The sequence below is a fragment of the Choloepus didactylus genome, chromosome 26, assembly GCF_015220235.1.
Source record: "Choloepus didactylus isolate mChoDid1 chromosome 26, mChoDid1.pri, whole genome shotgun sequence".
Lineage (NCBI taxonomy): Eukaryota > Metazoa > Chordata > Mammalia > Pilosa > Megalonychidae > Choloepus > Choloepus didactylus.
Window position 1 is genome coordinate 2257674 of NC_051332.1, and position 16960 is coordinate 2274633.

The window sequence follows — 16960 nt, forward strand, 5'->3', positions numbered from 1 at the left end:
TTCCTTCTTATAAATTAAAGGAATTTCATTTGTGTTTTATATGGTGAAGACCAAAAAATTCCAAACAAAACAAAAATAAACCCTCAGTTCTACATTTAAAATAATGTTTTCTGTAGCAATCTAAAATATACAAAACAAATTAAATAGCTTAGCTTATTTGACATGCATAGAAGCACTTCAATATCATAATGAAATCCAGTTGTATAAAGTTTAATGTATAATGGAATAGAGTCTACGATTATGCAGGCATTTTCTAATAATTTACTCCCTGTATATGTGTGTGTGTGTATATATATATATATATATATATATATATATATATATATAATATATGTATATATAATATATAACAAATGTGTAGGATTAGTACAAAATAGTTTTGTAGATCCTTTTTGAAATTGAGGGTCTGAGGCATAATAAACTTTTTAGTTAGGCACCAAATTATCCTCCAATTTCACATCAGTTATTTCATCAGGTTCTCTACTCACATCAACAACAGATGTTATTTACCAGGAAAAAAAATGTCCTCAAAAACAAAATGTCACTTCATATCTGGTCCACTTAAATATATCACTCTCATTGGAAGTGCTATCACCATAGTCTTTGCAACTAGCCAAAACATATATTTAAGATGCATTTTTTTAAATAAATTGTGATGTTTATATGTTTAATTCTTATATCAAATTATTTTCTGATAAAGACAGAATAGTATTTCATGCAAGAATGAAAACCTCTAAATAATCACCATGAAGCTTCTTAGATTAAAGGGAGAATAAAATATGATGGGCCACATATATAAGATGAATGCCACAATATTGGAATTATAAATGAGTAGAGCAGCCCAGACTAGAAGACAAGCCCAAAATGGTATTAGAAGAATGAAATAGGACATAATCCAAGACATATCCTTCAGGTTTTGTCTCAACCCTCAGCTTGAATTGTGAGGACTGATATTCAGTTTAGTCTAGCCAGAAGAAATTGTGCAATATTCTGTTCTATTTACTGTACAGATTACGCACATTCTAGAACTTTCCTAAAGTGCTACACTGTTGATCTTTTTGTCCAGCAATTTAAGGGCAAGCAAATTCCCCAAAGTCCTCAGCTATAACAGCCCATGACCCTTCTTCATAATTAGAAATGTCTCTGAAATCATTTTCCTGGAGTCTAAAAGAAGATTGCAATAGCTTTCTATATTGATTGTTTATGATATTCCAACAAAATTTTATTCCATAAATCTAAGAATTAAAATTTTCCACTATGCACTAAATTCCAGTAGGCAATGGCCATTTCTAGATCTAATTCTTTTTGACCTGGATTCTTTGTAAGTTAAAAGTAAACTGGTAAAAATTTTAAATCATCCTGTTTCTTCCTAATCTTGTTCCATCTTGGGATTGCACAGTTTGGTTTTTCTGCCCAGTCACATCCTAATTCTGTCATGCCATCCATGCACTCTGGTTTGGAGAACTCATGCCATGTTGTGTCTCCAAACTTCCATGCAGTAATCAATACACAACACACTAATGCTGGCAGGATCAAGTCCCAATCAACACAGATCTGCTGTCTACTACTTATTCCACTTTTATTTTCATCCTGGGGATCTTTGTATCCATTGTACTGTTGTTCCAAATTCTTTCTATCAAATGAATCTTTTACACTCTCATATATTAATTTCAGGTTTTGGGGAAAAAATGTCCATTGCAATATCTAACTTCAAGTCTATATTTTGACATAAACAACTTACTGCTCTTTTTTCACTAGACTTGGTGAAAATTATAAACTGAAGAACTTTATCCTTCTGCAATAATTACATCTTGTTCAAGTTGCTGTCTCCCAGCCAATACCCTCCTCCTCCAGTTCCTCGTTGAATGGATCACAGCTTCAGCAGCATCTCCTCTTCCAGGCTCATCTGGATCCCACTCATGTGCAGTGAAGCCCTGCAGGTAGGTGAGGCACCTGGCTGCCTTTATTTTTAATTACACATTTCTTCTAAGGAATTCCTTGTTTTTCTACATAGATATCCAGTGTGTCTGATTTTTTTTTTTTTTTTTTTTTTTTTTTTTTTTTGGTGTAAGCAATAGGCATTTACTGACTCAGGGTTTTGAGGTTAGAAGAAGTCCACAATTGAGGTGTCAGCAAGGTGATGCTTTCTCTCCAAAGGCTGTGGTGTTTTAGGGGCTGGCTGGCAATCTTGGGGATTCCTTGACTTTGCTGTCACACAGCAATGCATGTGGTGGCATCTTCTCCCTTCTTTCCTGGGTTCTGTTGACTTACAGCTTCTGGGTCCTCCCTGTGGCTTCTCTTTCCATGTCCAATATCCTGTGGCTTCTCTTTCCATGTCCAATTTCCTTTTCTTATAAGGACTTCAGTCATATTAGATTAAGGCCCACCCTCATTCAGTTTGGACATACCTTAACTAATAACAGCTTCAAAGGTCCTGTTTAAAATGGGTTCACACCCACAGGAGCAGGGGTTGGGACCCGAACATGCCTTCTGTGGGATACATGATTCAACCCCTAACACTTCCTAAAGTCTTATTTGATTGTAGAGGTAGAGAAGCTCTAGGTCTGGTGAACAGAAGTCTGACTGTGTCACTAAAAGAGAGTGACATGGCCTTAACCAAATTTCAGCCAGTTCACATACTCAGCACCCTTTAAATGAAGAAAGGGGGTGCAGATCTCTTTGATGAAGGACCCTGTTACACATCCATATATACTTCCTCCTGGTTTTCCCCTAAAGGACCCATGAACATTTCACAAGGTGACCATGCAATGGTGAAGGGAAATACAGACATTTGCTGCTCATAATTTATGTGTCTGATTTTGTCTGTATCTTCAAGACCCAGAAATTTCCTGGTACATAGAATTCAGTCAAAAATACTTATTCAAGAAATAAAAGAAAGGTATTTTCAAACATTTTATGAGGCTTGAATTTTTAATTATCTGAAAAATTCAATCAAAATAAACAGGGTGTGTCTCACAGAATGAAGCCTTGAATGGATTTAGTATTTGCATAATCAGGGAGTGTCCTGTATAATATAGAACTGATTAGGTCTATTTACTGGTTTTCCCTATATAAAAGGAAGACACAAGAGAGATGGCACTTCACCAAAGGAGAAGCTGAACAGTTCAGGGCTTGGGAGAAGAACAAAGTGAAACTTGCTTCCAAATCTAGTTGACTTCACAGTACCCTACATTTTGGTTCTGTGAAGTTCTCAAATTAACTAGAAGTGAAGTATTCTCAGTCATTCCCATTATATAAATCCTGTCAATTTTCAGACAATTTTTCCTCAAAGCAACACCTCAAAATCATAAAATTTTACCACTGTCTCTTCTTATTTCTCTAATTACATCATTGCTTTCCCCAGAGTTGACATCAATCATATATTCATTTATGCATTATCATATATTCATTTATGATAAAAGGGGACCATCATTTGCATCAAACATTTTGCAGTGTAACTAGGCTAAGGAAACATAGGAACATATAAGAAAATAATGGACATTTAATATTTAGTCAACTTAAATCCTTGTTAGTAAAATAATCATACTATTTTTTTTTTAATTTCAGGATAGTGCAATTAGAAGAATAAAATGACAAATTATTCCTTTCAGTATTAAATACCAGTGGTTTAAATGAAACCATATTGTTTGACATTTTCTTAAGAAATAGCATTTTCTTTATATCTAAATAGATATATTTTTTCAACTATGTAAATTTTTATTTTGTTAAAATATTATATTTATAGAAAAATCAATAATGAAGCTCTCATTTACTCCAGGAATCCCTAATACTTGGAAGCTTGAAGGCTTTCCAATCCTTACAACTTCAGCTAAGTGTGACAGGAAGAGACCTACACTGAATATTTTTTCTTTGTAGTAAAATATGTACATTCTAGGATGGTTTAATATATTTTTCTTCTTTGAATATGCTTTCAGCACAAATATTTCTCTCCATATAGGGTCACACTTATGCCCAATGACTGAAAGTTGGTAGATTGAAAGTCCTGTAAGTAGTAAAAACAAACAATAAATACCAAGGATGCTCTTCCTGTAGATTGTGTGTTACTGCTCAGAAACACAAAAATCTACAAAATGTGGAGGCTGCTGAAAAACATATAAAGATTACCCCTGGGATATTAGAAGAATGGCATAAAGAACACAACCTCTCTCTTTTATTGCTTCCACATAATTAATCTAATAGAGGGTAAATTGTTTATAAAATATGCATAACTTCATTAGACATCATGATTGGCACTCCAGTTAATCAAGGAGGGTACTTCAGATGCTATTACTCCTGAAGTTATCAATGGAATAAAAAGATACTTTGCCTACAAAACAGTGTATATGTCAGATAAAGCAGCTCTGAACTTCAAAGTTTAATGGCTGCATACTCAGTAGAGACTCTGCAAATTTGGATATACTATGTCCCTAATAAAAGCCATGTTCTTTAATGCAATCTTCTGGGTCAGATGTATTTAGTCGTGATTCGGATGGAAATTTGGTTTAGGTTTTATCCTGGTTTGAATGCATTATGTTCCCCCAAAATGCCATTATCTTTGATAAAATCTTTAGGCAGACATATTAGTGTTCAATAGACTAATTCTTTGATTTTTTCCATGGAGATATGACCCACCCAACTGCAGGTGATAACTCTGATTAGATAATTTCCATGGAGATGTGGCCCCACCCATTCAGTGTGGGCCTTGATTACTTCACTAGAGCTCTATATATGCTCAAACAGAAGGAGCAAGCTTGCTACAGCCAAGAAGGACACTTTGAAGAATGCACAGGAGCTGAGAGAGGAACTTCAGTTTAAGAGACATTTTGGAGATGGCTTTTGAAAGCAGACTTTTGCTGCAGAGAAGCTAAGAGAGGACTAATGCCCCAAGAGCAACTAAGAGTGATATTTTTGGAGAGAAGCAGAAGCCTAGAAAGGAACATCCTGGGAGAAAGCCATTCTGAAACCAGAACTATGGAGCAGACATGAGCCACTTGCCTTCCCAGCTAACAGAGATTTTTCCAGACAATGTTGGCTGTCCTCCAGTGAAGGTACCCAATTGTTGCTGCATTACCTTGGGCACTTTATGGCCTTAAGACCGTAACTGTGTGTGATGGTTAGGTTCATGTATCAACTTGGCCAGGATATAGTATCCAGCTGTCCGGTCAAGCAAGCACTGGTCTAACAATTGCTGGGAGGACATTTGTGGCCAGTTAATAAAGCAACAGGCTGGTTTATTAAATCATCAGTCAATTGACTGCAGCTGTGAATGAGGACTCACCTAAGGGCATGTCTTCCACAATGAAAGAATGCAATTGGCTGGATTTAATCCAATTAATCAGTTGAAGACATAAGTGAGACAGAGAGGACATTCACTTCTTCAGCTGTGCAGTGAAGCATTTCCTGAGGAGTTCATCAAAGTTTCCAGTTTGTTTCCTGAGGAGTTCATCATACATCTTCCTTGGAGTTGGCAGTTTACTGACTGCCCTACAGAATTTGCACTCATGCATACCCACAGTTGTGTGAGACACTTTTATAAATTTTATAGTCATAGATATCTCTCATTGATTCTGTTTCCCTAGAGAACCCTAACTAATACACTGTGTAACCAAATAAACCCCATTTTATAAAAGCCAATCCATTTCTGGTGTTTTGCATTGGAAGCATTAGCAAACTAGAACATATTTTAGTAACAGAGAAGTGGGGCACTGGTGCTGCTGAGTTTACAAACACCAAACATGTTGGAATGGCTTTTTAAATGGATAAGAGGAAAACTCTGGAAGAATTGAGAGGAGCTTGATAGAAAAAGGCCTAGACTGCTTTGAAGAGACTGTTGGTAGAAATATGGACTCTAAAGATACTTCTGATGAGGACTTGAGCAGAAATGATGAATGTGTTTTTGCAAACTGGAAGAAAGGTGATCCTTGTTTTAAAGTAGCAGAGAATTTGGCAAAATTGTGTCCTGGTGTTAGGTGAAAGGTAGAATTTGAAACTGAAAACCTGGAATGCTTAGCCAAGGAGATCTCCAGACTACAGGTGGAGGATGTACTCTGGCTTCTCCTTGCAGATTATAGTAAAATGTGAATGGGGAGCAATAAGCTAAGAACTGAATACTTGGGTTCAAAGGCACCAGAAACTGATGGTTATAAAAACTCTGGGCTTCCAGGGAGTGGACCCCAGAGGCCCCACATGAGGATTTAACAAAACATTGAACCTCACCACTATTTCAGTACAAGATTGGAGATGGAGTTACCCAGAAAGGATTTGTGGAAAGTCCTATTGTCTGATGGCTTTGACCCCTGTGTGCTTCATGTGAAGCCAACAGAATTTTTGCAAGATCTTTATAGACAGAGCTTTGCTGGTCTGGACTGGAGGAGACAGATAAGGAACAAATTGATGGAAAAATTTCTTCAAAGACAGAGCCATGAAGTTTGGGGTCTGGAGTCAAGAGGTCTCAGTCTGGGAGAGTGGAGTGGCCCACATGCATTGATGGAAATGGTGACTTTGCCCTGGAGGTTGAGAGTGAGACTTCCACATCAATGCTCAGGAAGTATTCTGCTACCCCAAGCCCCAAAGGGTGTGGATCACATTCTCAGGGGACTGGGGAGATCCTGGCCATGGCCCCATTGTTTTGAAGTAGTTGAGCATGTGCCCTGGAGATGGAAGAGAATCTGGGTGCTGTCCCAATGCTTGAGGAGTGTGGGAACAATAAGGTGGTCTCCCCAAAGTGTGGATATGTTGGAGCACTCACCCCAGCATTTGGAGAGAAAAAGCCTTCCACAAAAGCCTTAGGAATTGTTAGACTCCCACTTTCTCAAGCCCAAGGATAAACTGGCATTCTCTAAATGACTCTCAGCCTTTGAAATCTAATGGAGTTTGCCCTGTGGGTTTTAGGAACTGTTTTGGTCCCTAAAACCCTGTTTTCCTTTCAGTTTCTCCTTATGGCAATGGGAATGTTTATCCTATGAATGTCCCTCCTTTGTATATTGGAAGCAGATAACTTGTTCTAAGATTCACAGATCAACAGCTAGAGGGGAATTATACCTTAGGACAAACCATGCCACTAACTGATGGAATGGAATCTTGTACTTAACTATTGTTACTGAAATGATTTAAGTTTTTGTGACATTGTGATGGGATGAATGTATTTTTATATGAAAAGATCAAGTCATTTTAGTGTCAAGGGGTTGCAATGCACTGGTTTGAATGTATTATGTCCCCCAAAAGCCATTATCTTTGATGCAATCTTGTTTGGGCAGACATATTAGTGTTGATTAGATAGTAATTCTTTAGTGTTGTTTAGATTGTAATTCTTTGAGTGTTTCCATGGAAATGTGACCTACCCAACTATAGGTGATAACTCTGATTAGATGTATCCTGGTTTTTCCTTGCAGCTTATAGCAAAACACAGTGGGAAAAGGATAGAGTGAGAAATGAACTCCTAGGTACAAAGAATGCAGAAACTGACAATTTGGAAAATTCTTGGCTTTCAAAAATTTAGATCTCAGAAGCTATGCCACTACATGGGAATTTAACCAAACATGGAATCCAACAGCCATTTCAGTACAAGTCATGATCAGAGATGTGGTTATCCAGATAGGACTTGTGGAAAGTCCTATTGTCTAATAGTTTTAACCTTTGTATGCTTCATGACAAGCCAACAATTTTTTTTTTGTGAGATCTGTTTAACTGGAAACACTGCCAGTGTGGACTGGAGGGAATGGAGTTGGGACAAATTGAAGGAGAACATTTTTAAGGAAAAATCATGGAAATTGAGTTCTGCAGTAAAGAAAACTCAGACAAGGAGAGTAGAGCAACCAATGCATATGGAAAGGGAGAATTTGTATAAGAGTTAGAGTGTAGGATTTCTGGCTTGGTGCTCAGGAACTTGACTGCCATCTAATGTCTCAGAGAGGGGGGAGCACATTCAACACAGACTGGGGAGAACCTGGCCATCACCACATGATTTGATGAGGGCAGAGCATTTAACCTGCACAGATTGATTCCATATCACACATCGATGTTTGAGGAAGGGGGAACAAGTAGAATGTGGTTTTCCCAATGTGTGGATTGTTTGAGCCCTCACACTAGTGTGTGTAGAGATAAGGCTTCTGCATAAGTTTTTGTAAAGGGTTGTACTCCTGTTCTCTCAAGCCCCAAAGATACATCATTATATAAATGACTCTCAGACTTTGAAATCTAATGAAGTACCCCCTGTGGGTTTCAGGAACTGTTTTGGTCCTGTGAACCCTGATTTATTTTCGGTTTCTTCCTATGCCAATGGGAACATTTATCCTACAACTGTTCCTTCTTTGTGCATTGGTAGCAGACAACTGGTTCTAAGGTTCACAGCTAGAGGGGAATTTTGCATTAGGAAAACACAACACTTGTGACTGATTTTGATGGGATCTTTTCCTTGCCTATAGTTACTGAAAGGATTTAATTTCTGTAATGTGATGGGATGAATGCACTCTGTGTATGGAAAGATGATGTATTTCTGGGGTCCAAGGTATGGAATGTGGAAGTTTGGACATATTATTTCCCCCAGAGGAGCCATGTTTAATGCAATCTTCTGGGGGCTGATCTCCTAATGTTAATTAAGTAGGAAAATTTGGATTTGGTTATTTCCATGGAGATGTGACCCATCCAAACCCGAGTGCTAACTCCCATTAGATTAGTCTCATGGAGGTTTGGCCCCACCTATTTAGAACCTGTCTTGATTAGCTTCCTGGAGCCCAATAAGAGCTCAGACAGAAGAGTCTCAGTGAGAGAGACATGTTAGAGACAGCCACTGAAAGCAGACTTTTGTTGACACTTTGGAGGTAGTAGCCCACAGTTTGCCATGAGAAGCTAAGCTGAGAGACATTTTGGAGAATGTCATTAGGAAATGCAACCTGAGAGTGAGAAGATGCCATCTTTGTGCCTTTGGAGCTAACAGAATTTCTTGGACACTAGCAAACTTCCTTCAGTGAAGGTACACACTATTTGATCGCATTGCATGGATACATTTTTTACTTCAGAACTGGAAATTTGTAGCCACATAAATCCCCTTCATAAAAGCTAATCCATTTGTGGTATTGTGCATAACAGCAGCATTAACAAACTGGAACAGATTTTGAAAGCAGAGAAAAGGGGTGTTGCTGAATTTGTAAATACCAAACACTGTGGAAAGGCTTTCTACATGGATAAAGGGAAGGTTCTGGAAGAATTGTGAGGAGCTTGATAGAAAAGACATAGCTGTTTTTGAAGAAACTGATGGTAGGAATGTGGACTCTAAAGATAGCTCTGATGAGACTTTGAACAAAAATGTTGAATGTGATATTGCATTCTGACAGAAAGGTGATCCTTGTTTAAAAGTGGCAGAGAATTTGGGTGGATTGAGTCCCCATGTCAGATGGGGAGCAGAGTTTGAAAGTGACAACCTGTAATACTCAGCTCAAGAGATCTCCAAACTACATATGGGAGACATAGCCTGGTTTCTCCTCGCAGCTTGTAGTAAAATGTCAGAGGAGAGTGATAAATAGAAATGAACCCTTGCATACAAAGAAAGCAGAAATTAGTAGCTTAGAAAATTTGGGGCTTCAAAATGTTAGATCCCAGAAGCTATAGCCCTACATGTGGATTTAACCAAACTTGAAATCCAACAGCCATTTCAGGACAATCCAGGATTCGTGATGCATTTATAAGGATAGGATTTGTGGAAATTCCTATTGTCTAATGGTTTTCACCCTTGTATGATTCATGACAAACCAATAATTTTTTGTGACATCTGTAAAACTGGAATCACTGCTAGTCTGGACTGGAGGGAAAGGGGAATGGGACACATTGAAGAAAAATATTCTTTAGGGAAAAATCATGGAAGTTGAGGTCTGTAGTCAAGAAATATTAAGCAAGGAGATTAGAGCAACCAATGCCTATGAAAGGGTGAGTTTGTTCAAGACTTATGGTGTAGACTTTCTGTCTTTGTAGTCTGGAAATATGCTGCCATATAAGGTCTCAGGGAGGGGGGAATATTCCCTGTGGATTGGGGAGAAACTGGCCACCATCCTACTATTTGGAAAGAGCAGCAAATTTACCCTTAAGGGGCAGATTCCGTGCCACACACTGATGTTTGTCAAAGGTGGGGCCATGTAGAAGGTGGTCTTCCCAATGCTTGGATATGTTTCAGCACTCACCCTAGCATTTGGAGAAATAAGTCTTCTGCAAAAGTCTTTGGAAATGGTTGGAATCCTGTTCTCTCAAACCTGAAGGATACAAAGTTTTTGTGTATATGACTCTCAGACTTTGAAATCTAATGAAGTTTGCCTGTGGGTTTTAGAAACTGTTTTGGTCCTGTGACCCCTGTTTTCCTTTCAACCTCTCCCTATTCCAATGGGAGCCTATATCAGAGGTCCACAGCTAGAGTGGAATTTTGCTTTAGGACAAGATAATACTTGTGATTGATTTTGATGGGATCTTGTACTTGCCTATTGTTATTGAAAGAATTTGTATTTCTAATGTGATGGGATGAATGTATTTTCTGTATGGAAAAATCATGTTTTTCTTGGGTCCAGGGTGTGGAATGTGGCAGTTTGGATATATTATGTCTCCCTGAGTAGCCATGTTAACACAATCTTGCAGGGCTGATCTAATAATATTAAGTGGGGAAATTTGGATTTGGCTGTTTCCATGGAAATATGACCCACCCAAATGTAGGTGTTAACTCAGATTAGATTATTTCCATTGGAGTGTGTTCCCACCCATATACCATCAGTCTTGATTAGTTTTCTGTGTCATATAAAAGCTCACATAAAAGGAGTTCTGTGCTGTAGCTGAGAGAGATATTTTAGAGACAGATGCTGAAGGCAGATATTTGCTGACAATTTGGCTAAATTAGCCCAGAGTTTGCCATGAGAAGCTAAGCCAAGAGACATTTTGGATAATGCCATTTGAAATGCAACCTGAGAGTAAGCAGATGCCATCTTTGTGCCTTCAGAACTAGCAGAAATATTTGGATGGTAACAGCCTTTCTTCAGTGAAGGTATACCCTTTTAGATTCCATTGCATGGATACATTTTTGGCTATAGAACTGGAAATTTGTAGCCATGTAAACCCACTTTATAAGAGCTAATCCATAATATAAAATGCATAAATCTTTGGAAAGTTTCAGACTCCTGTTCTCTCAAGCCCCAAGGATACAACATTGTTATATAAATGACTCTTAAATCTAATGAAGTTTTCCCTGTTTTAGAAACTGTTTGGTCCTTTGAACCCTGTTTTCCTTTCAGTTCCTCCCTATGGAAATGGAAATCTTTATCCTATGACTATTCCTGCTTTGCACATTGGCAGCAGATGACTAGTTCTATGTTTCACAGTTCCACAGCTAGAGGGGAATTTTGTTTTGGGACAAGACAACACAACACCTGGACTGATTTTGATGAGATCTTATACTTATTTATTGTTAGTGAAAGAATTTATGTTTCTGATGAAATGGGATTAATTTATTTTGTGTATTGAAGGATCATGTTTTTCTGGGGTCCAGTGTGTGATATGTGGCAGTTTGGATATATTATGTCTCCCAGAGAAGCCATGCTTAATGCAATCTTGCAGGAGCTGATCACTTAATGTTGATTAAGTAGGAAAATTTTGATTTGGTTAGTTCCGTGGGGATGTGACCCACCCAACTCTAGGTGATAGCTCTGATTAGAATATTACCATGGAGGTGTGGTTGCACCCATACAGCACCAGTCTTGATTAGTTTCCTGAAGACCTATAAGAGCTCGGACAGGAGATCAGTGCAGCAGCTGAGAGAAATATTTTAGAGACAGCCTTTTAAACAGATTTTGCTGATGCTTTGGAGATTGTAGCCCAATTCACCATGAGAAGCTAAGCCAAGAGACATTTTGGATAATGCCATTTGGAAATGCAACCTGAGAGTGAACAGATGCCATGTTCATGCCTTCAGAGATAACAGAATTTTTCAGACTCTAACAGCATTTCTTCAGTGAAGGTACACCCTATTTGATGGCATTGCATGGATACATTTTTGGCTTTAGAACTGGAAATTTGCATCCATATAAACTTCCCTTAAAAAGCTAATCCATCTCTGGTATTTTGCACAACAGCAGGATTAGCAAACTGGAATAGATTTTGGTAGCAGAGAAGAGGGGTGTTGCTGACTTTGCAAATACCAAACATTTTGGAATGACTTTTTATATGGACAAGGGTAAGATTCTGGAAGAATTGTGAGAAGCTTGATAGAAAAGGCCTAGTTAGCTCTGAAGAAACTGATGGTAGGAAAATGGACTCTAAAGACAACTCTGATGAGAATTTGAACTGAAATGTTGAATTGATGTTGCACTATGACAAAAAGGTGATCTTTGCCCAAAAGTGGCAGAGAATTTGGCAAGATTGAGTCCTGCTGTCAGATGGAAAGCAGAATTTGAAAGTGACAATCCAGAATACTTAGCCTAAGAGATCTTCAAACAACTTGTGGAAGATGTAGCCTGCTTTCTCCTTGCAGGTTACTGTAAAATGCCAGAAGAGATGGATAAGATGAGAAATGTACTCTTGAGTAGAAAGAAAGCAGAAACTGATAGTTTGGAATATTCTGGGCTTCCAAAATGTTAGATTTCAGAAGTTTACAGCCATACTTGAGGATTTCACCAAATATGGAACTCAACAGCCATTTTAGTATAACCCAAGGCTGGAAATGTGTTTATCCAGATAGAACTGGTGGAAAGTCCTGTTATCTAATGGTTTTGAACTTTGTATGCTTTATGCCAAACCAACAATTCTTTGTGACATCTGTAAAACTGGAATCACTGACAGTCTGGACTGGAAGGAATGGTGATGGGACAAATTGAAGGAAAATATTCTTGAAGGAAAATATTCTTTAAGGAAAATCATGGAGGTTGACATCTATAGTGAAGAAACCTCAGGCAAGGAGAGAAGAGCAAACAATGCAAATGGAAAGCATGAGTTTGCCCAAGATTTAGGTAGTAGGTTTTCCACCTTGGTGTTCAGGAAATGTGCTGCCACCTAATGTCTCAGAGATGGCAGAGCACATTCCAGGGAGACTGGTGAGAAACTGGTCACCACCCCAATATTTGAATAGGGCATAACATTTGCCCTGGAGATGCAGATTCCATGCTGCACCCTGATGTTTGAGGAAGATGAAGTAAAGTAGAAAGTGGTCTTCCCAATGCATGGGTTATTTGAGCACTCACACTAGGCCTTGTAGAAATAAAGTTTATCCATAAGTCTTTGGAATGTGTTGGATTCCTGTTCCCTCAAGCCCCAATTACACATCATTATATAAATGACTCTCACACTTTGAAATCTAATGAAGTTTTCCCTGTGGGTTTTAGAAACTGTTTTGCCCCATGAACCCTGTTTTCCTTTCAGTTTCTCCCTATGCCATTGGGAGCCTATATCCTGTGAGTTTTCCTCCTTTGTTCATTGACAGCAGACACCTTGTTCTAAGTTTCACAGGTCCACAGCTAGATGGGAATTTTGCTTTAGAGCAAGACAACCCCTGTGATTGATCTTAATGGGATCATGTTCTTACCTATTGTTACTGACAAGATTTAGGTTTCTGTGATGGGGTGGGATGAATGTATTTTGTGTATGGTAAGATCATATTTTTGGGAATCCATGGTGTTGAATGTGGCAGTTTGAATATATTATGTCCCCCAGTGAAGTCATGTTTAATGAAATCTTGTAAGGGCTGATCTCTTAATATTGAATAAGTAGGAAAATTTGGATTTGGTTGTTTCCATGGAGATGTGACATGCCAACTCCTGGTGCTAATGCTGATTAGATTATTTCCATGGAGGTGTGGCCCAACCTTATAACACTGGTCTGGATTGATTTCCTGGAGCCCTATAAGAGCTCATACAGGAGCTCAGTGCTGCAACTGAGAGAGATGTTTTAGAGACAGCCACTGAAAGCAGACTTTTGCTGGCAGTTCAGAGATCATAGCCCAGAGTTTGACCCAAGAACCTCAGCCCAGAGTTTGGAACACATCATTATAAATGCAAACTTGAAGAAAGCACATGCCAGCCTTGAGTCTGCTGAGCTTATAGAGGTTTTACAGATGCCAGCAGCCTTTCTTTAGGGAAGGTATACTCTTGTTATGTTAGCATTCACACTTTTCAGGCCTTAGAACTAGAAAATTGTAGCCAAATGAACCCCCTGTATAAAAGCCAATCCATTTCTGGTATTTTGCTTACAGCAGCATTAATGAACTGAAAGAGATTTTTGGTGCCAAAGAAGAGGGGTGTTGATGGCTTTGCAAATACCAAATATTTTGGGATGGCTTTTTACATGGATAAGGAGAAGATTCTGGAAGAAATGTGAGGAGATTGATAAGAAAAGGCATACTTGGCTTTGGAGAAACTGATGGATGGAGTATGGACTCTAAAAATAGCTCTGATGAGACTTTGAAGAGAAATGTTGAATGTGATGTTGCATTTTGGCAGAGAGGTGATCCTTGTTTAAAAGCAGCAGTGAATTTGGCCAGATTGAGTCTTTTTGCCATATGGGAAGGAGAATTTGAAAGTGACAATGTGGAATGTTAGCTCAAGAGATCTCCAAACTGCATGTGGAAAATGTAGCCTGATTTCTCCTTGCAGCTTATAGTAAAATGCACTAGGAGAGTGGTATGATGAGAAATGAACTTGGATAAAAAACAAGCAGTAACTGATTGGAAAATTCTGTGCTTCCAAAAAGTTAGATCTCAGAAGGTACATCCCTATATGAATATTTAACAAAACATGGAATCCAACAGCCATTTCAGTACAAGGCAGGATGTTATCTAAAAAGGATTTGTAAAATGTCCTACTGTCTAATGGTTTTGACCCCTTGTATGCTTCATGTTAAACCAACAATTTTTTTCTGGAGTCTGTAAAACTGGAATCACTGCCAGCCTGGACTCAAGGGAATGGAGATTGGACAAATGGAATATACTCTTTAAGGAACAATCATGGAAGTAGAGGTCTGTAGTCAGGAAATCTCAGACAAGGAGAGAAGAGCAGCCAATGCATATGAAAAGGGTGTCTTTTCCCAAGAGTTAGGGTGTAGGCTTTCCACCTTGGTGCTCATGAAATGTTCTGCCACCTAAGGTCTCAGAGATAGGGGAGCACATTCCATGGGGACTGGGGAGGAACTGGTCACCACCCCAATATTTTGAGAGGGCAGAGCACTTGCCCTGGAGAGGCAGATTCCATGCCACACCCTGATGTTTGAGTGAGGTGGAGTCAAGTAGAAAGTGGTCTTCCCAATGCATGGATTGATTGAGGACTCACACTAGCATTTGTAGAAATAAGGCTTCTGCTTATGTCTTTGGAAATGGTTGGACTCCTGTTCTATCAAGCCCCAAGTATACATCATCATTACATAAATGTCTCTCAGAATTTGAAATCTAATGAAATTTTCCCTGCTGGATTTAGAAACTGTTTGGTCCTGTTTTCCTTTCAGTTTCTCCCTATCCCAATAGGAACCTTTATCCCACAACTGTTCCTCATTGTTCATTGGCAGCAGATAACTTCTTCTATGTTTCACAGTTCCACAGCTAGAAAGGAATTTTGCTTTAGGACAAGACAGCTGTGACTGATTTTGATGGGATCTTGTACTTGCCTATTGTTAATGAAAGTATTTTTGTTTATGATGTGATGGGATGAATGTATTTTTTATGTGGAAGGTTCATGTGTTTCTTGGGTCCAGGCTGTGAAATGGGGCAGTTTGGGTATATTATGTCTCCCAGAGAAGCCATGGTTAATGCAATCTTGTGGGGGCTGATTTATTAATGTTGGTTAAGTGGGAAATTTTGGATTTAGTTGTTTTCATGGAGATGTGACCCACCCAATTCCTGGTGCTAACTCTCATTAGATTATTTCCATGGAGGTGTGACCCCAAGTATATAGCACTGGTCTTGATTAATTTCCTGGAGACCTATAAGAGCCCAGACCCAATGAGCTCAGTGCTGTAGCTGAGGGGTATATTTTAGAGACAGTCACTGAAAGCAGACTTTTGCTGGCACTTCAGAGATAGTAGCCCAGTTTGCCCCAAGAACCTCACCACAGTTACAGTTTGGAGCACATAATTTTAAATGCAACCTGGGAGCATGCACATGCCAACCACATGTCTTCCAAGCTAATAGAGGTTTTTTGCATGCCAGTCACCTTTCTTCAGGGAAAATACACCCTTGTTGATACATTAGCATTGAGACTTTTCTGGCCTCACAACAAGAAAATTGTAGCCAAATAACCTCCCTTTTTAAAGCCACTCCATTTCCAGTATTTTGCATAACAGCAGCATTAGCAAACTGAAATAGATTTTGGTGCCCAGGAAGAAGAGTGTTGCTCACTTTGAAAATACCAAAGATTTTGGAATGGATTTTTATATGGATAAGGGGAAGATATTGGAAGAATGGTGAGGAGCTTGATTAGAAAAGGCATAGCTGGCTTTGAATAAACTGATGGTAGGAATATGGACTCTAAAGACAGCTCAGATGAGACTTTGAAGAGAAATGTTAGATGTTGCATTCTGTCTGAAAGGTGATCCGTGTTTAACAGTAGCAGAGAATTTGTCCAGATTGAGTCCTTGTGTCAGATGGGGAGCAGAATTTGAAAGTGACAACCTGGAATACTTGCCTCAAGAGATCTTCAAACTACATTTGGAAGATGTAGCCTGGTTTCTTCTTACAGCTTAGAGTAAAATGCAGGAGGAGAGGGCTACAATGAGAAATGAATTCTTGGGTACAAAGAATGCAGAAAGTGATTGGAAAATTATTGGCTTCCAAAATGTTAGATCTCAGAAACCACATTCATATATCAGTATTTAACCAAACATGGACCTCAAAAGCTATTTCAGTACAAGCGAGGATTCATGATGTTATCCTGATAGGATTTTTGGAAAGTCTTATTATCTAATGGTTTTGACCCTTGTATGCTCATACCAAGCCAACAATTTTTTGTGAGAT

General features: G+C 38.7%; 1 pseudogene; it reads right to left on the bottom strand.

Annotated features, from left to right (window-relative positions):
* Positions 1-1022: 1022 nt before the first annotated feature.
* The window catches only part of LOC119520683, a 178866-nt pseudogene continuing 162928 nt past the window's right edge, over positions 1023-16960 (bottom strand).